The sequence below is a fragment of the Peromyscus californicus genome, unplaced genomic scaffold, assembly GCF_007827085.1.
Source record: "Peromyscus californicus insignis strain IS unplaced genomic scaffold, ASM782708v3 Scaffold_15__1_contigs__length_86483966, whole genome shotgun sequence".
Taxonomy (NCBI): domain Eukaryota; kingdom Metazoa; phylum Chordata; class Mammalia; order Rodentia; family Cricetidae; genus Peromyscus; species Peromyscus californicus.
The window spans coordinates 58,935,015-58,961,858 of NW_026294447.1; the positions used below are offsets into that span (position 1 = coordinate 58,935,015).

A 26,844-nucleotide genomic window follows, 5' to 3' on the forward strand; every position below is an offset into this window, starting at 1 on the left:
TTTATCTCCATTCACTTCCTTCCACTCCTGCACCAAGTCTCCCCCAAGTTGTGTTCTAAGCATCCCTCTATCCCCTGATCCTCACTTCCTTTTGAGCTACATACACAAGGTCACAAATCCTGGATGATGTCTTCCTACTTGCTACAGCTGGAGGGTAGCACCTGGGCCTCACCCAACTCTCTATTCCTGAAGTCTCCTTTCTCAGAATGTGCATAGTTCCTCTGGGTCTACTGAGCAGACAGGTTTGGGAATATGCTCTGCTGGATTGTGTTTTGTGACTTGCCCACTTTGTCTTGGAAGGTCCCCTGAAACAGAACCTTTAGAGGCTTGGTTGCCTGATCCAGCTTCCTGTGAGGACAAATGCCAGGGGAGCAGTGCCAATCTTGCTGGGTAAGCTCTACTTTTTCTGGTTACTCTCAATGCTGTGTGTCAGGGACAAGACAAGACTTGATATGGTGGCTGCTTGGATTGTAAGCACTGAAAGATGAGCTTTCCAAGTGAGCTGGAATGTCTGTACAGCCTGTGGGGAGGCCAGGTACACTGGCTCCTCCTGGAGAGTAGCAGTAGCTACTTCTGGCAGTGGCTTCTCTGAGTGGAAGGCAAGAATGGCCAGACAAGTCCCCCATTTCCACATCTTTGGTCATCACAGATGACTTGATACCAGGAGCCTTTCTAGCAGCTCGAGCTGGGGCTTGGGATAACCTCTGTTCCCCCCACCTGTAGTATTTTTTAAAATGATGCAAACAAGACAGATGTCATGGTGTGCACTTGTGACCCCAGCTCTGGAGAGGCTGAAGCTGGAGCATTGCAGGTTTCCAGCCAGCCTGGCCTTTAGACAGTTGCATTTTATGACCTACAGACTCCCAAGGGGAAACAAAAAAGCAGGAGCCATGTGTGGCTCTCCTCTAGAAGATACTAAGCTAAGAAATCACATTTATCATGTGATATTTAAAAAAAAAAATATTTTCTCATTTCATAGAAGTTCCTGTTCTTTGGAAAAACATGAAAAATATGGGGAGGTGACAAAATTTTCATAGCCATGCCACTCAAAGATAGCCACTGCCAACTTTGGCTAACAGTGTTTGGTTTTTGGTTTATTCCTATAGTGTGTGTGTGTGTGTGTGTGTGTGTGTGTGTGTGTGTGTGTGTGTGTGTGTGTGTTTAATTGAGCTCATCATTGCTATTTTTTTCTCATCTGCTTATGTATCCTAAACACTGCCCCATGCCATTCAGTAATTTCTCATCTTTGGTTTTTTTAATGGTCATGTAGGAGTCTAGCCAGTGACTACAATTGACAAAATTGGTCTGTGTGTGTCCATCTGCAGACAGATGCAAAGTTGGGTGGCGGATGTTAGGAGGCTTCTCTACATGCTATTCCTTCACAATTCTGACCGGTATCTTGCTGTTCTTTGTGTAAGCCAGTGGCTCTGTCAGGAGACATGAGCACATGGCCAAATTACCCTCTGCAAACTTTTTGCCCATTATGTTTCCAAAATTAGTTTGAGAAAGTGCCTGCTGCTCTGGGAATTATCAGAGTTTTTAACCTTTGCTGATTTGTCAAAACATGGCATTTCACCATTTCCATCCCCACAGCTTTTATCACAGTGGCACAGAATACTTTTCCGCCCTCTTTGTGGGGTATTTGTATCTAAATTGCCAGCTCAGGCTCCTTGCACTTTTCATTATTCCTTTAGTTTTTGTGTTTTTTTGTCAAACTCATGCATACACATCATTTTAAGAGCCAGATCCTTCTACAAGGTTGTCAAGGAAGCATCAGCCCTCCCACCCTCCCGGCTCCACCCGAATATTATGCGTTACCTGTAACTGCTTTAACTGATTCTCTTGACATTTACATCCATAACGCTAAGTAACATTCTTGTTTTTCTGCTTCTTGATTTTCTTTCTTTGTGTGTGTGATTTTTTTTTAAGCTTAGGCATCATTCTGATTGTTCTATTGTTGAAGACAAGCATTTAACCCTCTTTTACATATGCCCTTGTCTTCACCCCGCACACACACCCCTGTACTGTCCTCCCAATAGATTATTTTGAAATGTTGGTTTGATCAATACACAAGAGTTTACACCCCTCTAAGAGTGTGACTATGTCCACAAAGATGAACAATGTCCCGAGTATTCATCTCCTCCCTTTTTCTGGAGAGGGAGAGAGAGAGAGCGCTTTTCTCATTGGTTGTTTAATTTTGTCTTGGTTTAAGTGCGGCTCAGGATAATACAAACAGGAGTTGTTTAAGACACATGCATACCATGGTGAAGTTTCGTTTTGGAGTCAGCTTTTCTTTCTTCTCGTGGGCTAACTTTACACTGCCACCATCTTCGTTTTCCCGTCTTCTCCTCCTGGGGATAGGTTCTTTTGGTTTTTTTTTTTTCTCCCTAGATGGGTTCTTGGCTTTTATAGATACCATGCTATCTGTTTTGGGGGTCACTCTTCTGTTTTGCTAGAGTTTCAAGAGAAAAGGTTCATGGGAAGTAAACTTTTTAAGACCTTTCACATTTGAATAGGAAAATGTCTACATTGTCATTGGTAACTCAGCAGCTGGGTATAAAATTCTAAGTAATGGACTTTCCCCTCAGATTTTCAGAGATACATAGACTTAGAAATGGGAAAACAATGTCAAAGAAAACAGTTTAGAAACTCTGAGGATAAGAAAATGAGAGAGAGAGAGAGAGAGAGAGAGAGAGAGAGAGAGAGAGAGAGAGAGAGAGAGAGAGAGAGACCCCCAACCAAAAATATCACAGATACAAAAGCCTTGTCTTCTATATGCCTATTTTGAGAAGTCTTAAGCCCTTGTCATTCTTCAATCTTGCAGGAATTTGTAGGATTTTTGTGTTTTCTCTCATTGTTTGAGAATATCATTGCTTCTGTGTTGATTTGGATCTATGCTTACCCATTTTCACTCTTTTGATCCAAAAACTCTTTTGGATTTATAAACCAGTTTCTCTCTCTTTTTCCCCCCTCCCAAGTACCTCATTTATGTATTGGACCTCTCTGGCTGGTTCTATAATATTGCTAAGTCTCCCCCCACATTTGCCCTCTTAATTTTCTGTCATATGCTGCCAGCCTTTCCTCTCATCCACAGCTCCCCCCACCCACCCCGCACCTTTTCTCTCATTTTCCATTTAATTTTGTTAATGGAGCCTTTTATTCAAAATTGTGGGGCTGGAGAGATAGATCAGCAGTTATGAGCTTGAACTTCTCTTACCAAGGACCAGGGTTTAGTTCCCAGCACCCATGCTAGGCAGCTTACAACCATGTCTACCTCCAGCTTCAGGGGATCTGATACCCTTTTCTGGCCTTGGTTATACCTGCACATGGGAGCACACACACACACACAGCTCTCCCTCTCCTTCCCCACATAGATATTAAAATAAGTATTAAGATAAAAATTGTTAGGTTATCGAAAAATATATCATTCATTTTTTTTCTGATAGTTTCTTCATTTGTATTTTATTTTTGGATAGAAAGGTATTTTCCAAATAAAACTCATACAAATAGTCAATCCAGTTTTTTTTCTAGAATTTCTGTAGCTTCATGTTTTATATTTTAATATTTAACACATTAAATCATGATGAAAAATATACAATTTCTACATTTGCTGCTTTGCATGTCATTTTTAAACACGTGCGTGGGTGTTTTGGCTGCATGTGTCTGTGCACTGTGTGTGTGCAGTGCTATGGTAACCAGAGAGGGGATTGGTTTGCCTGGAACGAGAGCTAGAGGTGGTTGTGAACCACCATGTGGTAACCAAACCTGGATCTTCTGGCTCTTAACTACTGAGCCATGTCTCTAGCCCCCCATATGTACCTCTACAGTTTTGATTCTTGCGTTGACTTTCCCTGCTTCCCTAGGCCTATTAAAATTTTAGGTCAGCTGGACTTGATTTTCATGTATTAATGTTACATTGAATCATTGTTCACTGGCAATAATCTTTCTTCATTTTCTCTTTTAAAATTTTTTCCTCTTAGTCTCATTTGTTTATTCTTTCAGGTGGATTTTAGTGATACTTTGAAGTTTAAAACACAGTAGATTTTCTGTGGAATTTTATAAAGTTGTCTGTTAAAGCTGAACATTGGGGTGCATGCCTGTAATCTCAGTACTTGGGAGACTGAGCCAAATGGATCATGAACTCAGGGCCAGACTGGTTACAGAGGGAAACCCTATCTCAAACAAAACAAAATGAACAAACAACAACAAAGCAGTAAACAAAACTCTGCATGCTATTTTGCAGTTTTTAATTTATATATGTATTACTTGTCAAATTTGGCATATTCACAATTTGTCAGCAAGATTATTTCACAGAATTAAGTGTTGCCTCTGTTGTGAGTCTGGCCCCTTTCCTTCGTATTTTTGAACTCCTTGTCAGTGGTATGTTGGGACTTCTATGTATTTCTAGTTTCTATCTGTCTTGTTGAGTTATTTTGTTTGTTCTACGAACTTTTCATTGAGCAATTTTAAATCTCCAGGTAGAGTTGCTCGTTTCTCATATGCTTTATAGTTTATCTCTTCCATATTGTCTTGTTGATGACTTTTTCTTATCTTATTGCATTGTCTACAAATTCTAAGACAAATTGTTAGTAACAGAAATCTGCCTTCTGTTTCATTGTTGGGTACAGTTACAAAGTATTTTTCAGACTAGACTTTTCTTTCTTTCTTTTTTTTCTTATGCAGTATTCCAAGTTCATATATGATTCAGAAATGGATTTAGAATTTTATGAAATGCTTTTTTTAATGTCTGAGAGATATTTGTGTTGTTTCTCTCTGTCAGTACAATGAATGATAATAATGTTTTCTAACTTTTAAGTGTACTTGATTGTAGTATGTTGTCCTTCTAATAAGATTTGCTCTGCAAGTGTCTAATTCAGGATTTTTCCAATGTGTTTGTTGTCTGCTTCCAGTGTCAAAGTTATGTTGGCTTTGTAAAATGAACCAGGTGTCACTTCATCTTTTTCTATATTCTGTACCATATACATAGCATTTGAATGAAAAGTTCCATGAAAACTTGAATTTGCTGACATTAATCTCCTGGGAAATCTCTCACAGTGCTTTCTGTTTCTTGTGTATTTACTGGAATCTTTTCACTTTCTGTATCTTTAAAAATCCTGCCTCTTCTGATATATCACAGTAGTTAAGCCTTTAGATATATTGAGCTTAATTCTTTCTCATGGAGTTCTTGGGAACACTGTCTCCTTCCTATGCTTAGTTTCCTCCTTTGTCAAGTGGTTAAAATGACAGCCTAAAAAGGGCCACTGAGAAGATAAAGAGATAAAGTATGTCATCATGTATCTGACATAGTGAGCCTCAATTCCCTTTAGGTGTTGCTAATCCCAGGACATAATTCATTCTGAGATTTAAAATTTTTTATTTCCTTAGAGTTACAAGTAATGTTATATTATAATGAATTTTTATATTCCTATGGTTATATGACCTTCCCTTTATTTCATATGTGCATACTTTATCTCTTTAATATATGATCTGAAGAAATGTCTGTACTTTTTTCTTCAAAAAGTCAGTTCTTGGACTGATTTTCTCAAGTCAACATTTTGTGTGACCGTGTTCACTGATGCCTGCCTTTATCTTTACCTGTCCCTGCCTTCCACTTCCCTTAAGCTTATTCAGTCTGTCTATGTATCCCCAACTGCTGCTCTTCTTTGATGATTGAAATACTTCGTGGTATGACTTTGCCTTTCATTGCAACTTTGACTTCGTGTCCTATGCTTCAATATGTAGTCTTCTCAGGGATTCCGAACATTTGTAATTAGGATTTTTTTTTGTTCTTCGATGGTTATCTGAATGAAATGTGAAAATTAGACTTCCCTTTAAAACTCACGTCTGCTTTATTTGGGTTGTATATTGATCTCGATGCTTTCTGCTCAAATGGGATTATATTTTATTGTGGCTAAAGAATGTGCACACAAATTCTATTCTGGGGAAACTTGTTGATGCCTTTTCAAGCATAATATAACCAACTCTGTAAATGTTTCATGGGTCTTTAAAGCAAGATGTACTACTTGTTTATAGGACATAGGTTTTGATATAAAGAAATTTAATCTTGTTAGTTTTCATTTGTTTTTGTTTTTTTTTTTTTTTTTTTTTGGCTTTTCTTAGACAAGGTTTGAATTTTGTAAATAACCAGAGTTTTAATCTTATTCTGGGAGTTTGCAATGTTTTTCTGTTATATTGCTTAGCACTTGGGGCAGGAAAACCCAGTGTTGATGAATTGAACATCATTTATTTCTCAGTCTCTGTTAAATATGATGTTGGCTCTGGATTTGAGGTCTGTCTATCATTGGGTCTTTTCAGTTTTTTGCTTTTTCCTAGTTGATATTCTTAGAACTGAGAAACTTTGAAAACTGTTCCTATAATTTTGCTCTCCATATTTTGATGTCTTATGTTTCCTTGTGTGATGTTCACAGATGCCATGCCCCCATCATGGATTGCCTCCTCCATCTTTAACAGGTTTCACCAACCTGACATGAAATTACAGAATTACAGTTTTCTTTTGATGTTTCATGTCCAAGTTAGGTGACCTTTTTCATGTAATTGCTTCTGGAAGCAACTAATGAAGGCGACATGTTATTTGAACTGGAGACTTGCTCTTTGGGGACCCGCCAGAGTAGTCTCACATGTCCCATAATGCTTCTGCTCTTCAAACACGCAATTGACTGTCTCAAATTGAAGTCAAAGTTTGGCTGCTTTGAACCTGCCTAGTGACTTTCATATTCATCTACTTTACGCATTTACAAGATTAGGGTTCTCATCAGTTATCAGCCATTTTATTTTTCTATTTTCATTTATTTAAAACAAAAGCAAAATATGATTAAGTAACATTTTTACAAGGGCTGCTAAAAAACTTTCTCTGGACCAAGTGTTACCCAGTGGCCCAATAACTGAAAGAGAACGAGTTCAAGCTACCCTGTTTTGGTTGGAGGTGGAATGTCCCTGAGGGCTGGGTACTGGGCACATTTCTCACAGTGTAACAGGGTGCGGGTGGGGGTCAACCCCTCAACACTCTTGGAAAACGTCTGCAATTAACTATTTCATCAACTGCACAAGTAAACTGAACCCATTGCTGTGTATGGCAAGCCAGGGTGGCGTTGAGAGAGACTGGCTTCTGGCTGCCAGCTGCTGACTAAATTGCCTGATGTTTGAGATGCATGCTGTGTGGGCTGCCTCCGAGCTGAATGCGGGAAAATTGAGGCCTTCCTATTTTTCTGGGCCATCTCTTGGCTTTGCAGTTTTTCAAGTTTATTTGTAATCTGTCTTAAATTGACAACATATAGTTTGGATTTGAGGCCTTTGACCCAAATTGAAAATCCTTTCTCTTTGAGGGTCCATAAACCTATTTACATTTTCCCTTGATTGTCATGTTTGAGCTTTAGAAAAATTATGCCTTATTTCTTTTGTCCTCTTTCCCCCTGCTATCTTTTGTTACACATTTTTATTTTCTTTCGCTCTGCTGGTTTGGAAAGTGCTCAGCCAGCTTCCAGCATCTATGTGGGCTTATAGTTCAGCATCTTCAAAACCATACTTGCCCTAGTTACATGTAGTCATTCTGTTTCCTTTGTGGAATGATTGGTAGCCAGGTGCCACCCCTTTCACATCTCCCCAGTGACAGGATCCTATGGGGTCTCTCCCTGTTTCCCCACTTACCTTTCTTCAGCACCATGTCCTGGTTTTTTTGGGAGATGTGAATGTCCCACCTTGTCTTCTGAGACTTGGCTCTGCTGCAGGGGCAGGGCCTCTTTCCTATTTCTAGAGTATAGATCCCATGGCCCTCCAGGGATACCTTGTGTGCTTCCTGATCTCTTATCTGTGTGGAGTGGCACCATCTCTCCCATTTCTCCCTCATCTACACTGTATGCTGCTGTAAGGTGCGAGTTCTGAGCCAGCCTGGCACAAGTTAGACATGTACACTCACTAGTTGAGGGTCTGAAGGAACATGGTCAGCATATGAGGATAGCTCAAGTCAATGATCATGAGGAAGAGTGGATTGTTAAGGGAAGGGAGTACCTGGGGGGGGATAGAAGACTCACAAGAAGACCAGAAGAGGAGGGGTGGAGGAGAGATTGAGCCTGAGGAGACAAGAAAAGCCAGACTGGGCGGAGATGTTCAGGGCCAAGCTGGCTACAGGAGACAGTGCTGTGGGCAAGAAGGTGAGATGCTCGGCTCTCCAGTTACCCTGGAAGCAAATGTTACTCTGTCTGCGAGGACAAGGATGCTCTCAGAGTTTGGCTCTGTCATTTGTAGTTGGCTTTTTCTTTTGTATTACACTGTGGCATGTGTGCCCTATGCCTGGCATAAGGGATGCCAATCTGAGGACCATGCATTTCCTTCTTGTACCAGAGAAGTCCCCAAAGCAAGAAGAGATGCCAGTGACTTGTGTCCCAAGGTTCCCTGAACAGGGACTTTCCACCTCAGCCTCATCCCATATTTCCCTTTCCTTGGTCCCTCCTGCTTAGCATCCAATATTGCAGGCTCTGAGCTTGCACCCCCTCCCTCCCATCTCCTCTAGAACCTTCCACACCACCCTCTACTTCTCTATTCTGGAGTCAACCATCCTTTCACATCTTACAAATGTTCTAGTGAGTGCCTTCACGCTTAGACAGCTCAACCATCAGTTGTCCTTCCCTTCCCTCTTGGCAGCTTTGCAGAGCTCATGTATACTTGGCTCCCTGCCCACCACTCCCACTACGTGGACTCCTCTGCATAGGGGCAGCCAGGTAACTCTCTTCTGAATGCTCACCTGTGCTTCAGGCTCCACCCACTGTGAAGTCAGTCTCAACCTGACACTCCTGGCTGCCTAGTGCCACAGCTCAACATGATACCCCTCAACCAACCCTTTGCCAAACATTTGTGTATTGGGCGATGGGGAATTCGTGGACACTTACTTACTACCTGCTGTTTCACACCTGCATTGGGGTACCACCAACTTTTCTCTGGCTTTCCCTCATGGGATCCAAAGCCTGTTCTCTCTGCTCCATGTCTGTGACCTCTTAGCTACCCGAGTTTCATTTTGCCTTCTTGAGCTCTTGCTCTCTGCACCTGGCCTTGCTGCCGGTAATGCCCTCTTTGTATAAAACAGGAAACTCACTATGGCCTTTATCAACTGGTAATATCTTCCCTTTGTGTGAAGGTAACTTCCAAGGTCTTTGACCTTTGTTACAAAGCCTTGCATGACCTGTGCTCCATCAGGGTGGCTTCTGGTTCCACCTACCCCATCCCCATCACAGAAATGCTCATTACCATATTCTGCCCACCAGCCCCATGCTCTGCTCACTTCTCTTCATTCTACTTAGGGTTCTGCTTCTTCCTTACACTGCCAACTCTCGTCTCCTCTTCCTCCCCAAAGCCTTTCACCCTTCCTCTGCTGCTCAAAACTTGGGACAAGTTTCCCAGGTCTTGCTGACTACTCTTTGCTTCTTTGTAACTCTTCAGTCTTTACCTCTTGAAATCCATGTTCTGTAAAATTCATTTTCATGTGGGTTTTCCCTGCTAATCTGGAGTCTGCAGGAAGGCAGAGTACCATGGCTTTTTGCCCTGACTATATACCCTATAGGTGTTTCATATTCAAGACAGAACACATGGAAAGTCATTGGGTGGAGAACAGGCAGAGGTGTATGGCAATAGGATGAGCTGGGAGATGCTAGGCAGGAATTTGATGGGATAGTGCAGAGCTCTGGGAGAGGCAGCCTGGTATTGGATTTGAGAATGGTATAAGCAGTGATGTTCTGGCCAGTGTGGAGGAGTGGACTGAGCAAAGGTCCACACGGCATAGAGAATTGTCTCATCCATTTGGGAGCAGGGAAGTGACTGGAGCCCTGAGTAGCATTCTAAAGTCTTGCGCATTTAGAGTAGGCATGCAGGGCTGTGGCTCAGTGGACACTGGCCTCCAAGACCTTGATAGATGGTCATGTTCTTGTGCAGGCAAGCCCAGGAATCTGCCTTGGCCTTCTCTGGAGATGATCGAGCCTCATTATGGGGAGCTGTATAGACAGAGGCACCGTCAGAGGGGAAGGGTCTTACTAGGAGCTGGGGAAGTACTGGATTTCTGAGCCCTGAGTTTGTGTCTACATGGGTGGTGCTTGACAAGGATGACCATAGTGTAGGTGGGCCTGGTAGGTACCACCTACCTAGAAGTCTTTCACACAGTGATCTGTGCCATTATGGTATCTGTCTCTTTTGGTCAAGATGAGCTGACCATTGGCCGTCATTTGTGCAAAGGCTGAGCTCATAAAGTTCAGAACATGGTTAGCACAGCAGTTGACCTTTCCAACTTGCCATGGCCTTCATAGGATGTGCCACCTCAGAGGAGAGATGACGCCTCTCCTTCAGCATCACTCGACCATTCGAGGACAGTGTGCTGTTCACCACACCTGCTTCCCACTGCCAAATCAGGCTTCAGAAAAGCTTTCTGGATGTGACGTCAGCTTCAGGGACGAGGCCCAGGTTTCTAGGGGTCAACACCATCCCATGGTTCCTGAAGAGATGGTAGACTATGGAACGTAGGCGTTATGTTTTTGACCTATGTAACATGGTCCACTAACTCTCAGTATCCAATCCATCCTCGGAGGGCACCCCGGAGGTGTTACCAACAGCGAGGAAGAGAATCGGTTCATCCTCACACCGCTCCGTGTGATTTCTGTTGCTATGCTGATATTTGACCTACAGCAAGACCAACATCTTCTGAGCACTCAGTGAGCCCTTTGAGGACTTTTGGTACCTTCAGTCATAGTACCTGAAGACATGGTTTTCCATGTGACAGATGTATGAGATGTCTGTGGGACATCTCCCAGCTAGCCAGCTCTGGAGTCTTCATTGAGCCAATTCTCCCCCAAAGGGGGCCTACCTGTGTAGCAGGACCTACCTTCTCTGAGCATTGCAGAGATGCTTCATGCTCCTGGTGAAGCTGCCATTTTGCACTAATGTGCAAAACTCTTCTTAAGTTTAAGTCCAGCCTCAGTGGGGATTTTAGTGGCAGTACCAAGTATGGTGTTGAAACAGTGGTTTTGAGTTTAGGTAGGAGGTGTTTGACCCAAATAATACTTTTTCTTTTCTTCACTAAACCTCAGAGGGCCTCCTGGAACTGCCTTTGGTTGGAACAGATGTGCCATTTTCCTTTTCTGGTGGCATCGTTTTCCTATGGTTATGAATGGGTTTCACAAGGAGATGTGACAGGGCCTCTAAAGCCCTGATACATTTGCTTGGCCTGATCTAACTAGCCAGGTCATCTTTTTTGTTGCATACAGGCCATTTGGCTTTCCTAATTTTGCACCCCTCCCCCAAACCCACATTAGTCCCCTGTCATGCATGTCCTTACTCCCACTGTGTCCAACTCCCCATCCCTTTAACACACAGTGGGCATTTAAGCAGCAATAAGGCCCACAGCATCATTTGTCTGCAGCCACTATGGGCTTTTTGGAAGAGTTGCCCATTTTGGGGATGAATTGCTGGTATCAATCCTGACATGAAGATGAGACTCCTGGCTTGTGTGTGCCTGCCGCATGATGCATGCATTGTGCCCAACCAGACTCGACATTCCACCAGCTCAATAGCCCTGAGGGCTTTCTGGACGTGCCCTCAGCCTTTGTCCTCGGCGTCTCTGTGTGGTACTTGGAGAGATAGTAGACCGTATAGCGTACGCTTTATCTGTGACGTATGTAACACGGTCCACTAACCCTCAGTATCAAATCCATCCCCGAGGCTCCTGAAGAGGACGCTGTCTTCGGGGAGATGCCACTAGACTCATCATCGGGGCTTCTCCATGACACTGGAAGAGATGGTTTTCATATGGCATGTTTTCTTTGCTGCATGATGGGAAATGACATAGTCTTCCTCTTCCTCTGTCAAGCTCTGCCTTGGGAACTCTTGCCACCTCTGGGGAGGAGACCATAATGCTTTTCTGGGATCAGTGCTATTCGTGACCTCAGTGACATGGGTGTCTAGGCAACTCTTGGTTAGTAGACTCCATGACCTGCTTCTCAACACCAGCCCTGAAGAGGTGAACTGAGACGACCTGACAGACATGAGCCTTCTTACAGCTGTCCTGCCATCAAGCGGTACTTGAAGAAATGGTTTACCGTCCCACATACATTTTAAGTATGTATGTGGGACGGTAAACCGCTTCTTGGTATCCAGCCCAGCCATCCAGTCCATATCATCCTGGAGCGAGCCTGAAGTGAAAGAAGAAGCCATGTTGTGGCTCGCTCCCCACATGGGGCTGCTTGGCCAAACATCTCTGCTTTTTTGTGTGCTTTTTCTGTTAGTTTTTGTGACACGGTGTTGCTCTCGGCTTCAGCGCAGCCTTTAAGGCTTCTTCAAGATGACAACAACCTCCAGGAAGGTGTCCAACATGCCACCTGGGCATGTCCCCTCCCCCCACAGGACTTGAAGAAGTGGGATTTGGTACCACAAATGCTCATGATCAAGGGATGCTGCATATTTTCATCATCTTCAAAGCTGCCCTCAGACACTTTCAAGACATTATGCCCATGGAAGGGCAGACAGGTGTGCATGATGCAGTGCCAAAGCAGGTGCATGAAGACACACTCAATTTTTTATCCACTGATGCTTCGCGTACGGTATCTTTTTTTTTTTTTTCCATATCAAGTCTAGCTGTCTGGAGGAAGATGACTGAACCTGGCTCCTCCATGAATATTCTAGTGCCCCCACCATGTGGGTTTACACATCAAACCTGCTTCTTGGCCTACTTCTCCTTCCCTCCAACTCAGCCTTGGAGAACTTGCTGAAGATGCTGCCAGCCTCAGAGACAGGGTGGGCACTGGTTCTTGCATCAGCAATGACCTCACGGTACCTGAAGAGGGCTCAGCCAAACTGCATGTGTGTTATTAACAGCGTGTGTAACATGGCCTACACTTTTCAATATCAACTTCAGCCTTGCAGGTCTCCAATGAGGTCACATTAACCTCAGGGGACCAGGCAGCAGGACAGGTGCCTCGGGGTAGAAGTTGACCATGCTTCTTGCTTTTCTTACAACGCATGTTATTTGGTCCACCTTCCCATAACAGCGAATGCACCTTGGGGGCTTCTGGGGGGTAATATTTCTTAAAAGGCACAGCACTAGTTACAGGGTCTTCACTTCAGGTCCTTTCGGGCCTCTTCTCTGCTATTTTTATTGCATCTGCAGCAGGCAATGCATGGTGGTCTCTTCTCAACACTGCATCCCGCCCTAGAGGGCTTCCTGGAAGTGATAGCCATGAAAGGAAAGACACCAGCTCCTTCACCACCCTCTCTTCATGATACCTGAAAAGATGGTTGACCATAGTACATGCGCTAATTCTATATCGTATGTAGTATGGTCCACATCTTCTCAATATCACAAGTCAGTCGTGGAGGACTTCCTAAAGGCCAAGCCAACTTCATGGAAAATATCCTGGTCTGGCTTCAGCAAGTGCTTGGGGAGATGGTAGACTGTCAAGTGTGTGCGTTGCTTATGGCGTAGGCAGCATGGTCCACCACATCTCAGCATCACCCAGTCTCCAGAGGCTCTCTGGAAGCCATACCAACTTGAGAGCAGGACTTGGGAAGTAGGAGCTATCCAGCACAGATTACCCAGTGCTTGGCTACAGGCTGTGTTTATTATCTATGACCCTGGCCATTTGATCCAAAACTAATACTTGGCACCCAACACCAGCCTTACAGGGCATCCTGGAAGTCATAGTGGCATTAAATATGAGTTTGTGATCATTGCCCCACTTGCCAACTGCCAGTAGTTTGTGACACACATTGTGAGGGCTTCTTGGAGGTAACACCAAATTAAGAAAACAGAGCTGGGGTCAACGTTACCTCATGGTATTTGTAGATGTGGTTGACCATGGTGTGTACGCTTTATTTATTAACGTAGGACACATGGTCTACTTCTTCTCAATATCACATCTCGCCTTGGAAGACTTCCAGGAGGTGACATCTGCTTTGAGGAAGAGCCAGTGTCCCGGTGCCCCTACTGCAGTTGCTTGGTACTTGGAGAGAGGTGGTCCGTGGCGCGTTCGCTTCATTTATGGCGCACATTACACGGTCGACCTCTTTGCGGTATCTAATCCCGCCTTGCGAGCTTTCCTGGAGCTAACACCAGCTGCGGGGTGGGGACACTAAGTCTGTGCTAGTGCAACCCAGCGGGTTTGTCTTTTCTTGTGTCTGACTCTAACTCTTGCGTGGCAGCCTCCTTCTCAGCAAACTTCTCTGGCTTGGCAGCTTCGTGGGCAGGGGTGACTTGCAGACGAGGAAAGTGGCATCGACATGTGACACATGTGTGGGTACGTGAGGTGGTTGACCAGAGAGCACACGCTATATTTGTGCCGTTTGTGACCTGGTCCACTAACCCTCAGTATCTAACCTTCCCTTGGAGAACTTCCTGGAAGAGATGTCAACTTTTGGGGACAGAGACAATAAACCAGCTGCACTCTGCTAGACTTGGAGACAGCATCCTCAGCATTTGTTGACACGTGTGCCTGATATGATGGTGTTGGACGAGATTTCAATGTTGTCTCTTTACTTGGAGTCCTTCCTTGACATGGGGCCATCCAAGTTCAAGACAAGGATCATGTTGTCAGCTGACCAGAGTGTGGGCAATTTATGTATGACACAAGTCACAGGTCACCTGGCCTAGCACATTTCTGTGCTAAATCCATGGGAGGAATCAGCTTTGGTTCAGGGCATCTGTGCCTTTCTGTGGTTACCCAAGATGGTGGCAAGTCCCATGGCCAGTCTCTGCAGTATTGCTGCTCTCTGTTTGTGATGTAACTTCAGGATCATGCCATGGAGGTCTGCTCTACTGGGGCATGTGAAGGGATGGCTGTCAGATATACATTCAACTAATGGCTTGCTTGAGCACTTTGACTAACATCCAGTGTACAACCCTGCATTCAACAGGCCTGCCAGGTCTGAAGTTCAAGTTGGGGAACAAGCCGAGGTAGTCTTGTCTGTGTTCATTGGTGGTACTGGAAGAGAGGTTTTCTGGGTCTCTGTTTCTTTGATGAGAATGAAACACACCCAGCTAACCTTTTTTTCAGTATCAAATCCCATCTTGGAGGCTTCGTGGTCCGGACCCCAGTTTCGGGGAAGGATGGTCCTGTCAGCATCCAGCCAGGGGACCGGAATAACTGGTTCGCCACAAGGCCAACGGATTATCGCAACTTCAAGTCCTTTGTTCTCCTAACTCTTCCAGGCCTACTTAATAGGCCTACCAGGTCTGAAGGTCCAGTTTGGGAAGATGTGAGAGGTAGCCTTGTCAGTGTTAATTGGGGAAGCTGAAGGGAGGTTTCTGTTTGAAACACACCTGGTCAACCTCCCTTCCCATCAGATCCCACATTGGAGGACTTACGGCCCATGCCTCAGCTTCAGCTGAGGACAGACTAAATATCTCAAACAAGTGAGTGACAGAGCCTATCCCATACATAAGATTTCTGTTGCCTGTGCCATTAACCTTCAATATCTTGTCCATTCTCAGGAGGACCTTTCAACCAGTGTGGCGTTCTAAACTTGGGGAAGATGATGGCCACTGAGACAGTTCTACCCCAAATCACACAGGTGGGTTGCATTCACCTTGCATCTAACAGGTTAGACACAGCCATCCCCACGCATATCTAGACTGCCTTGGAGGCGCTGTGATGGGCTGTCAATCAACCAACCCACAGCACAGGATTGTCTATTGTACAAAACACCCACTGTGACAGATAGTACCTAGACCCAAGCCTTTCAGCCCCCAGATTACCCTGAAAGAATGCTCTGGGTATAGTCAGTGACTTTGGGAATGAAAGCTACTTCTGAGATCAGGAAGCTGCTTGAAGTCTCCCTAGAACTGGACAAAGCTAGGCCCCTGTTCTAACAGAATGCAAAAGTGACCTTATTTTGCCTGTAAGGAAATGCTTGATGTTAAACCAACTGGAGAGATACTTTGTCCTCAGTCTTGATCTGGGGAGAGTTGAGTAATGGCTGAGCACTGGACGTGGCCCACTGACTGTGGTGTCCAGTAGACTCTCAGGAGGTACTGCTGGTGCTGGAGCCGAGTTCTGCTTCTGCAGGTAATGTAGCTTTCAGTACATAAGGAGAAAATTTCCTTTGTGGTATATTTCTTGGGACCAAATATTCTGGCAGCCCTTTGTCAGTAGCAAATACCTGGTTAGGAAGCTTCCTGGACCAGACAGTAGTTGCCGGCCCTAGACCAGGGTGAATAAGCTGAGGCAGGGGCTTTTCATGATCTGCATGGTATATGGCACACACCCCAGGATCTTTTGTGTGAAGAACTTGCTGGAGGAGGTGCTGACTTTTAAGAAAGTCAGTGCTTCTCATCTGTAGGGCTCCAACTAGGGGGTAGGGCCTGACCCCTCCTCACTCATTCCTCTGCTTTGCTCTGCAGAAGGTGACAGAAGCTCACTTCCTTTCCCCTCACTCCATAATGTGTTTGTTTTCAGATCTTACCCTCCCTGGATACTGCCCAGACTCAGAGCCAGCATCTACATAGGACCTGGGGGCTAGCTTACTTCAGACCACCCACTTGCCTCTTGGACCCAGAATCTGAGGATCATTCTGGAACACCCCTGATGGACTGCTTTTTTTTAGATGAAGGCTGCATTTCCCTGGTTATCTCCTGAGGCCTGCACAATTTCTGGAGGCTCTGGTTCCCTTCTGCAAACCCTTAAACCTGGAGAGAAATGGAGTGCAAATGGTCTGTGTTGGTGGGATATATTCTCAGGCAATTCTGCTGACTATCAAATTTTAAAGGGTTTTTGGTTGCTCTCCAGGGACCACTGAACCAGATACTTAAGGCAGACCCTCCTACCAAGACTCATGACATCTGGTGCCTTGCATCCATGAAGACTCGACAGTTCCATTTTTGTTTGCCTTTGTTTGCTTTCTGACCAGTGCTAATTGATACTTGAAGGAGAGGTAGTCCGTGTTGTCTTCTCTTTATTTATGATGAAACATACACGGGAAACCTCTTTTTTAGTATCAAATCCCACCCTGGAGGTACTTCCTGTCCCTGATGAAGCCTTCAGGGAAGGGACCTTGACTGCTGTACTCTGGACTGTGGGACATGGGGGTATGGCCTCAGGACTCGGCCTGGGAGGGGAAGTCAAGTTTGAAGAAAGGCCAGGGTCCCTGAGGTGGTGGGAGGCTGCCCCCTGTGGCTTTGGACTGTGTGATGACTCTTGGTGTGTGGTAGCTTTTCAGAAGGTCCTCCTCAAAGTAGCTGTAGGACACTCCAGCAACGTGACTGAAGGGCCGATAGTGCCCTCTGCTTTCAGGGTAGCTGTGAGGGTGGTAGACCGGTGACGTACACTTCATTTATGATGTAGGTCACCTGTTTCACTATCCGCCAGTACCCAGACCATCTGGGATGACACCTTGGTGCACATGGCAGCTGTAAAGAAGATATGGGTGGGCTTGAGGCCAGTGTGAATCTAAAGTATTTCAAGTGGGGTTACCTTTTAAGGGAATTCTTGTTTTGCTTGTGTGTGTCCATGTAAGTACGTGTTCACATGGTATGTGTGTGTGTGTGTGTGTGTGTGTGTGCATGCACAGGTATGTATGTGTAGGTGTGTGTGCAGGCTAGAGGTCAATGTCAGATGTCTTCCAGAATCATTGTCCCCCTTATTTTTTGATACAGGGTCTCTTGCTGAAACTAGAGGTCTCCGATTGACTGGCTGGCCAGTGAGCTTGTGCTTATCTCTACCGCTCTGGTTCTGGGATTGCAGGTGTGTACACACCTGGCCTTTTTACATTTAACCCAGGTCCTCATGCTTGTGTGGCAAGAGCCATCTCTTCCCCAACTCCTCTTCCTCCCACTTTTTAATCAATAATGTCAGATCATGCCATAGGGAGCTGCAAGGCTGACCACAGATAGATGACGAGAAGGGTTGTTTGATATCAGTACCCACAGGGAGACCCACCCTAATCTATGCTAATGTAGGATGTGTGTGGTACCTGGTATGGATTCACTGAATCCTTGGGTGGGCCAGGGGTGGTATGTGTGAGCCAGGAGCTATGAACCCAATGCCAACCCTGCTGTATGGTACTTGAAGAAAAGCCATGTGGTAAGCTTACCATGGGTGTGACTGGTATTTTATGGTCCATATCTTTACAGTGAAGAACTCCATCCTGGAGGACCTCCTGATTGGGTAGCTATAACCCAAGCATGGTTATTGGTACCCACAGTACTCCTGGTGAGTGATGGGTACTTTAGCCCAACATCAAGCCCACATCTGTCAATAACTTTGTCTCTGCTCATCGCCATGTCTGTTGTTCAATTTTGCTTGTCTTTTGAGGATTAAACCCATTGGCTGCTTCCCAACACAAGTTCCTGCCTTGGAAATGTCTTCCAGATGTGACATCTTCCTAGGGAAAGGACAATGGAGTCACCATCGGTGGAAAAGGTATGTATGACAAAGTGTTTTGTCTGAAAGCATTTATTTTATTTACATGTGTGTCCTGCTCTACTAATGCTGAGTATGCCTTCCATACCTAGGAGCAATTCCTGATGCATCCTACCCTGGGGGTGAAGGTGGCTTCCTTGGCCCCTCCCCCCAGCTCCTAGCAAGCGGTTCTCACGACCATGGCAGAGACACAAAAAGTAAGTAAGAACCATCAGACTGAGACTGGGACTGTTGTGTTTCAGCTCATGTTTCATGGGCCAAGCCAATGAAGGGTGGGGAGGTGCCCTGCACCCATGAGGTCATGGTGGGTATGTGTGCAGGCATGGGCAACCATCTACCTGGCACACCCAAGAAGTCTAGCTTTATTCATGTTCTTTCGTAGATCAGTGTTCCATTTCCATTCCCCCTGGGGAAGCTAAGGCTCAATGTAATCTGTTCTCTGAAAGACCATGTTATTTACATATAGTTTTGTCCAGGAAACATTGCCTGGTTCTGACAAAGGCACAGATACCTTTTTGGTTCCCATCTCATGAAGACTTCCTTGGCTTGGGGCTCCACCATGGTACACAGGTTGCTATCCACTTCTCTAGTGGGCAGGTGGTGACCTTAACTGGGAGGCCATGGGATGCTCCTCCAGGCTTATCCACGGATCCACAGCCGGACTTTGGGAGCCAAGTCAATATTGTATCAACTTTCTCCAATATTTGAGGAGACTCCAAAGAACCCCCAAATGATGACTAAGCCAAAGCCAGCCTACAAGATGCCCATTCTGCCTGCGTGGAGCGGGCACAGCTGTGAGAGCCCCCTAGGTACAGCGGGGCTGCAGCGTGATCGCCTGCTCACGCACAGGAAGTGACGGCAAACAGTGCGCAAACTGCAGGGTTCCATGCTGCTGACATACGGTGCTTAATGAGAAGTTGCCCGTGTTTTTTTCGCTTTATATGTGACGAAACATTCGCGGTGCACTTCTTTTTCAGCATCCTATTCTACGTTGAAGACTTCGGGGTTCAACCGCTAACTTCAGGGAAGCCATGTTAGTCTATGTAGTGGGGCTGGGTTGAGGGTTTATCTCCCTTCTTGAACGGTTTCCTGAGCTTTCTTAGCAAGAATGGGTTAGGGTTGATTGGACCCTCCCACCTCCTCTGTAGCTCAGCTTTAAAGGAATCTGTTGATTCCTTTCCTTTCAGCTGCTATTGATTGAGAGATGAGACCTTAGCCCACAGGGCTGATGAGATACAAGGAGGTGTTTGTTAAGGCTTCTGGGAGAGGGAGTAGTTCTTCATTTCTGTGAGAGATGCCCGAGGACCCTCCATGTTCCCTTCAGCCACTTGATGTGGTAATGAATGTGAGCTTGAAAGCAAGCTAGAATCCAAGAGGTCATTACCCAGGGCTCTGTAGATGCAGAGGGAAAGGCCTATATCCCAGGGGACAGATTGGAGAGGCAGAAAGGAGCCAAGAAACATCTGGGTAACAGAGTTCAACCTGGGACCTGCATCAAAACTCAACATGTCTCTATACCTTTAAGTTGTATGAGCCTGGACACCTCCTTTTTGTGTAAGTTGCCTTGAATTTTACCTTTTGTGAGAGAAATGAGTGACTCTTCGTTGAGTTACCAATGAGTGTAACTGGCACTCTTTGGATGATACATTCTCTTTGCTTGGCTATCCCTATTGTCCTGTATAAGGTAGGTTGGTGGTACAAGGTCACTTTCTTTTGTGGAATTCTTGGCTGTACTTCAGGTATATTATTGTCTTAGTGCTTTAACTTTGCAATGACACTAAGATGCACTAATGTGTTTTGTTTTCAGGGAAGGATCACGTATCCTCTTCAGGAGACCAGCAGGATGATGGACAGGCTTTACCTTCCCAGACTTCTCACCCTCAGAATCCTGCACTCTGCCGTTCCTACCTCATCCCTGGGCTTCGGAGTTCTCCGTAAGGTGCTTGCCATGTTTGTCAAGTCACAAGTCACTGCTGTACAGGGCCAGCTTGCCTGCAGGGCGACCAGAGAGGAGGGCATCTTAGTGGGGAGACCCAGGAATCCGAACTGCAACAGGCAAGCGCAGCTGGTGTATGCTGCCCTGGACGTCGTCACCCAGTCCTGTGTCCTTTCTTCCTCAACTCTAGAAAGGGACCGTGGAACTCAGGAAAGAGAGTCTGTCTTGGAGTTGGGCACCCTCCCATTGCCCCTGAGTGACACTCTCCAGGGACACTGACAAGGGTAGAAGGCAGCATTCCAGAACCCTCAACCTTGATGATCAAATTCTACCCACCGAGACTTCCTGGGATCCTAAGGTAGAGGGGATCTGGGTTGGATTGCTCTGGGCATGATGAGCACTGTGCCATCTGCCTGTGCTCGGGACCCACCTCACCCTGCCCCAATCTAGCCTTACCTACCACCCCTCCTGCCTGCCCCTCAGCATCCCTTCACACCCAGGCACACTGCTGGAGCAAGCCAGAGCTCATCTGTGGTACCTGAAAAGAAGTTGCCCGTGTTATTTTCGCTTTTATTTGTGACGAAACAAACATGGTGCACTTCTTTTTCGATATCAAATGTCACCTTGGAGCTCCCCAGGGACCAGTGGGAGGGGCGAGGGCTCCTAGGCTCACTTAGTACTTTTCTCCATGCGCACGGGAGCATTCGCCCCAAAGAAACACACCCCACTGCCACCCCTACCCCCACCCTCACCCTGTTGGCTCTGTGTGTTGCTGGGTTCAGAGACACTTGGTGTCTGTCTGCCCCCCTCCTGGGACAGGCAGAGTTGGTAAGGGAAGCCAGGAAGCACACCTCTAGACTCTCTCATGGGACGGAGTTCAGATAAGGGAAGCTCAGAAAAATGATCAAACAAATCCAAGGACAGACCCAACATAACCCAACAACCAGTACAAGTCAGCCACCAACTCCCTCCCGAGTTGACAAGTGCCTAGGTGTCAGCTTCAGGTGTGTACACCGAGACCTGTCACCTGTTGAGTGTCGCACACACACTGTAACTCTAGAAGAGACTGGGCCCCCAGCACAGCCCTGTTCCCGCTTCCTGTCCTGTCTCCACGGGCTGTGGTCTTGGATACCATCAGCAAGGCCTTGAGGACTGTGGGTGCTGGCTATGATCGGGACCAGGGAACAGCAAGCCGTCATCAGCCACTGCTGTCTGTCTCTGGTCCCCGACGTTAGTCCCCCCGTGAGCTGTCCTCTGGAGCAGGTGTGAGGCTCTCTCGAAGACAGCTTTTTCCCAGTGGATTCATCTTCTTTACGGCTAATGCTCTCTAGTAGTCTCTCCTCCTGGTATCAAATTTGCCTTTGAGCGTGGCTGTTTGGGTGCGGACCCTTGGCGGCTCTCTTATGTGAGTGGGGGAAGGGATACTATCCAGAGAGTTTGTGTGTGAACACCTCATCCACCCACCTCCCCTGGGGTGGAGGGCGGTTCTTGAAGCTGTGTCAGCAGGAGTAGGGGTTGTGGGATCACTCTTGGGCCACACTTTGCTAACGTACAATCCATTCCTGTTGCTTTACTTAATTTATAACCAAAGCTTTGGGTACACTTATATATAGCCGCTGTCATAATTCATCATCAAAACCCAGCACTGACTTCATCACAGAGATATCACTATATCAGCCACACACTTAGCTCTTGGGTCATACTGGCTCAGTAATGCCTTTTCAACCTGCTATGGCCCTAACTGTCCTTTGGGCTCTGTCCTGACTTCAAAGGATAGAAACACCTTTGGAAAAGCAACAACTCTCCCTTTATGTCCATGGAGAAAGGCTACAGGGCAAGGGACAGGCATGGTCAGCCCATTTTCCTAGATTGAAAGTCCCTTTCCACCTAGTGGGTACTGGCCTCGGTGCTGGTGGAGCAGTGAGCACGCCATACATTATATGTGTGACACCTGCCACCCAGCCCAAGGCCCCTAGGCCCACGTGCTTCTGGAGAGGGGTCTGACTTGGATGCACCCAAAGAATGCAGAGGAGACTTGCCCGGCAGTGCCTCTGTTTGGCACCTAAGGTAACCTGACTTGCTGAGTCCCTTTCACAGCCAGCCTTGTACTCTACTGGCAGACCTTTGGACGCTGTCATTCATCCCTCCAGCCAAGGTACGTGTAGGCCCAGAGGGAGCCTTGAGAGTAGAATGTTCTCTGGGCACAAATCTCACCCCCTGTCTCTTTCACAGGAGATGCCTGGACAGGACTGCGGCAGCTGGCCCGGGAGAGGCCCCAAGGGATGGCGTCCACCTCAAGGTGTTTGTTCATGGAAGATCTTAAACGTTGACCTCTTTCAAGCACAAAATCTTTTCTTGATGATCTTTCTGCACCCAGTGTCAAGCTCAGGAATATGATCAGCCCCTTGCTGATGGGATGTGAGCAGGTGGCTGGCCAGATGGCAAGGGTTTGTGTTTATTTATTTTCTTATTTTGAGACTTGAGAGTTTATTGAATGAATCATCCTATAATCTAATTTCCCAAGGCAAATCTGTACATAAAAATCTAGTTTCTATCACATTACTTCCTTTTTAATTGATTGACAAATGGGAGCAAAATCATGCCTCGCATGCTTTTCAGAATTGTAAAGTATCTACTTTGTGCTTCCTAGGTTCCCAAAGATCTGAACAAATAGACAAGCACAAATATATACTGAAAAACACAGCAATGAGCACACGATGAAGGTGGGAATTTTTATGAATATGTGACATTTGTACTGATATTTATTGTATAACTCATTTAACATAACTTTTTTTCAATAACTCTGGTTTTTTATTTTGTTTTTTTTGGGGGGGGTTGGTTTTTTTGTTTGTTTGTTTGTTTGTTTGTTTTACAGTAAGTTCTCCATGTAGTCCAGGATAGCCTTGAATTTACTGTGTAGCTGAGGCTATCTTTGAACTTCTGATGCTCCTGCCTCTGCTTTCCAAATTCTGGCATCAGAGGTGTGTGATTCCATAAGCAACTCAAGAGTCTTTGTTACTCTTGCAGAGGATCAGAGCTCAGTTCTCAGCACCAATGTTGGCTGACTCACAACTGCCTGCCACTCCAGCTCCAGGGAATCTGATGCATTCTTCAAGCCTGCTTGGTCACCCACATACACACACACAGACTGACAGACTGACAGATAGAGAGATGCACATCTGTGCAGCGCGCGCACACACACACACACACACACACACACACACACACACTTTCTAAAAAAAAAAAAAAGGTGGAAAGTAACTATACAAGACACCAGACATTGATCTCTGACCTCTCCACACACACACACACACACACACACACAGCAAGCACACTCACAAAAACACATGTGCACATGCATATATACACAAATGAACCTAAACCTAACTGGAAATTGTTCCTCAAGAGCACCCTAAGTTCACACATAGCTATGCTGACAGCCACTGCTCCTGGGGTCAGGAGAGATGAATACATTTGCTCCAGTAACCAACCGTCAGTCCCCCTAACCAACTCTCTTGCTTCTTCTTAGGGCCTCGTGACTTCATGAAGGAGTACCATGCAGGGAAGCAGGGAAGCAGCTTTGGTCCGCTGGTAAGTGAAGGGCACTTGTCCATGTGAATAGCTTGAAGGAATCGTGTTTTCTTCTATAGCAAGCTGCAGATTCACGGGAAGGGTCTTGGCTCTTGGTAACTATCAGGCATTGTCTGTCCCTCTTGCCTTTGGTGACCCATCTTTGGGGAACCCATGACCTCTTTACTTTTGTGAGCAGCAACTGTTTTCAACTGGCCAAAATTTGAGGCCAGTTCTTTGGACAGATATTGGAGGGCTGGTCATAGAATACATTTTGTATACATGAATACATGTATGTGTGGGGAATGTCACCTGGTCCATTTGTTCTTAGCATTGAGGCTATGTTGAGGAAGGTTCTGGAGGTGACTGGCTGAGTTGGGGTTCTCAGTGCTTCCTGTTTGCTTTGTGGAGGCATTTTTTTTTTATCAGTGTCTATGTTGGCATGCCTCTGTGTCTGATCTACTCAGAAAAGATTTTCCAGGAAGTTGAGCTAATGTTGAAAGGACTTGATAATGTGGTAATAGTGAGTCATGAACATGAAGATATCCTTCGTGTCTGCTTCTAACAGTCTGTCACACTGATGTGCTGGACCTGCATGTTGGAGCCTCCTGGACTCGTCCCGCTTCCCGAAAACTTCCTTGATGTCTTCAGTGTTCCATGGCATGTGCATGGATGCTCCAGCAGACACTTTGCTGGGACCTTTGCCATGGATGCCCAAGATGGGCTATATATGGAAGAAGAACTGTCTTTGGGAGTCATGAGGGGAGAAACCCCTTGTCATGATCTCTCGGGGAGGGGTACTTAGAGTGACTCTCTGCTGGGGCTTGTGACAACCAGGTGATATATTTAGCTATGAGGCAGGCACTAGGAGTCCAGATTCTCTTCTGTTGTTAATGTAGTCATCTAGGCCAGGGTTCTCCAGAGCTGTTCAGCTTCTGATATTCAAAAGGTGAGTGTTCCTTCTATGCCTCAGGTTAATCATAGAGGTAACACCCACATTTTCAGTATCTCAAGTTGCCCTGGAATGTTTCTGAATGCAAAATGGCCCAGGGAAAAAGCGAGTTATCTCCTCTTCCCCCACCCAGGGATCGAGGGAGAGATGGATCCCACAACCTGTGCTTTCCACAGCAAGGTTGGTCCTGGAATCTGTCCTCTGTGGGCTGTGCCGAGGGCGCCTGTCAGCTGTCTTCTTCATTTCTGACGGATTGGGCCTAGGCTCTTGCTCTTCAGGACTAAACCCTTTTGGTATTTAAAAGGTGGATATTCCTTCTATGTTTATGGTATTTATGATTAAACATAGAGGAAATTTCACGTTTTCAGTGTCAAATGCTGCTGGGAAATGGGCCTGAACTGAAGCCACCATCAGGGCAGTGACAGTACAGTTGCCCCCTCCAGGGTAAGTGGGAAGCTGGCGATCCACAGAGCATGCGCCAGACTTGTAGGTGCCTGAGGGCCATTGACCAATCTTGAAGATAATCTCTGATGAGCTGCTGGCTCAGTCAGAGGTTGGGGGTCTCATTCTGGACTCTATGACAGCAAATCAGTCTTTCCCATAGTATCCCCTTTGCTTCAGATAGGTTGTTCTTAGGTCGCGCTTTCCAAGAGTAAGCCCTGTTTGGTATGTAAAAGGTAGATTTTCCTTTTGTGGTTGTGTGCTTGCTGGTTAGTCAGAGAGGGACATCCATGTTTTCAGTCTCACATGCCTCTTGGGAGCCATGATCCACCAGGGAAACAAGGCTGGGCTCAGCACCCTCTGGGTAAGTGGGAAGGTGGTGGACTGCAGACCATGTGTGTTTCTCATATCATATGTCTGCTGACCATCACCTTTAAGGGTCTCCTTGCCTGTGGAGCCAGCCTGACAAAGAGGCGATGTTGCCTCACTACAGTGATGTCTGGGCGTGGGAATGAGAGTCTTTCTGTCTTGTGATCTGTTTCAGAGAAGCCATGCACCACAGCTGGTCCTTCCCGGAACTCAGCATTTCTTTGGTATTTAAAAGGTGGATATTCCTTCTATGGTTACGTGCTTCCTGGATAATCATAGAGGAACATCCACTTTTTCAGTATCAAATGTCACTATGGAACTATTTCTGGAAGATTCTGTAGGGTCTGGGGCGGTGGGGCTTGGGGGGGGGGGGGAATCATCAAGTATGGGGTGTGACCACGAATGGTCCCAAGAAGCCAACTGATAATGTGATGTGGGTCTGATGTACTGTGTCTTGGGGCAGCCTGCCTGCCCAATGGGACTTCCGTTTCTATCGACGCAAGCGCAAGTCTGAAGCTTCCTGGATCGAATCGTTCTTTGATATTTAAAAGGTAGATTCTCCTTCTATGAGTACAATATTAATGACTAATCGTAGAGGAAAATCCACGTTTTCAGTATCAAATGCTGCTTGGGAAACCATCGAGGACACAACGCCGTCGCAGAAGAAAGCATGCTAACCGTCTCCCTCCGGGGTTCATCCGGGATAAATAGATAGATAGATGTGTGCTTTGTGTGATGTGTGCCTCTGTGTTCGCTGCTCACCATGATGTATTTGGAGGCCACTGTGCTCTTAGTATCTCTTCTCTGACCTCAAACAAAGTTGTTTCTCTGTGTGATCACCATGTTTAGAATGTGTTTTCTGGAACTGACTTCTTTTTCCATAGCCAATATATCTTGGAGAACACCTGGGTGGGTCATCATTTTGGGTAAGGGGCACCTTGGGAGTAACCCTTTGGGGGTGTGGGGAAAAGGGACCTGTGTCATCTGCAAGTACTAAACTCCAAATTTGTCCATCCCAGGATCACTGCTGGACTATCATCACACCTACCGTCGCCCCCGGACCATCGCCCCCGGACCAGCGCTCCTTATCGTTTGCTACTTGAAGAGAGGTTATCCTTTGTGTGTTTGCTTTACGCGAAATGAATATGCAAGGGCAAGCTCTCTTCGAGGAG

At 46.0% G+C, this 26,844-nt stretch overlaps 2 long non-coding RNA genes across 3 annotated transcripts in view; both read left to right on the forward strand.

The window, feature by feature from the left end:
- Window positions 1-2,695, forward strand: part of LOC128110940 (uncharacterized) — a 36,483-nt gene extending 33,788 nt beyond the window's left edge. Inside the window, exon 15 of the long non-coding RNA XR_008218417.1 lies at window positions 301-2,695. This is a non-coding gene — a long non-coding RNA (uncharacterized LOC128110940). The remainder of the gene's footprint in view (window positions 1-300) is intronic.
- A 16,582-nt stretch (window positions 2,696-19,277) lies between these two features.
- Window positions 19,278-25,976, forward strand: LOC128110942 (uncharacterized). Of its 2 annotated transcripts, XR_008218420.1 has the most exons (5): window positions 19,278-20,343; window positions 20,531-22,787; window positions 22,991-23,063; window positions 23,870-23,931; window positions 24,479-25,976. It is a non-coding gene; the product is annotated as an uncharacterized LOC128110942 (long non-coding RNA). The 2 variants fall into 2 exon arrangements; XR_008218419.1 differs by having other exon boundaries at window positions 19,278-22,787.
- Window positions 25,977-26,844: the final 868 nt, after the last annotated feature.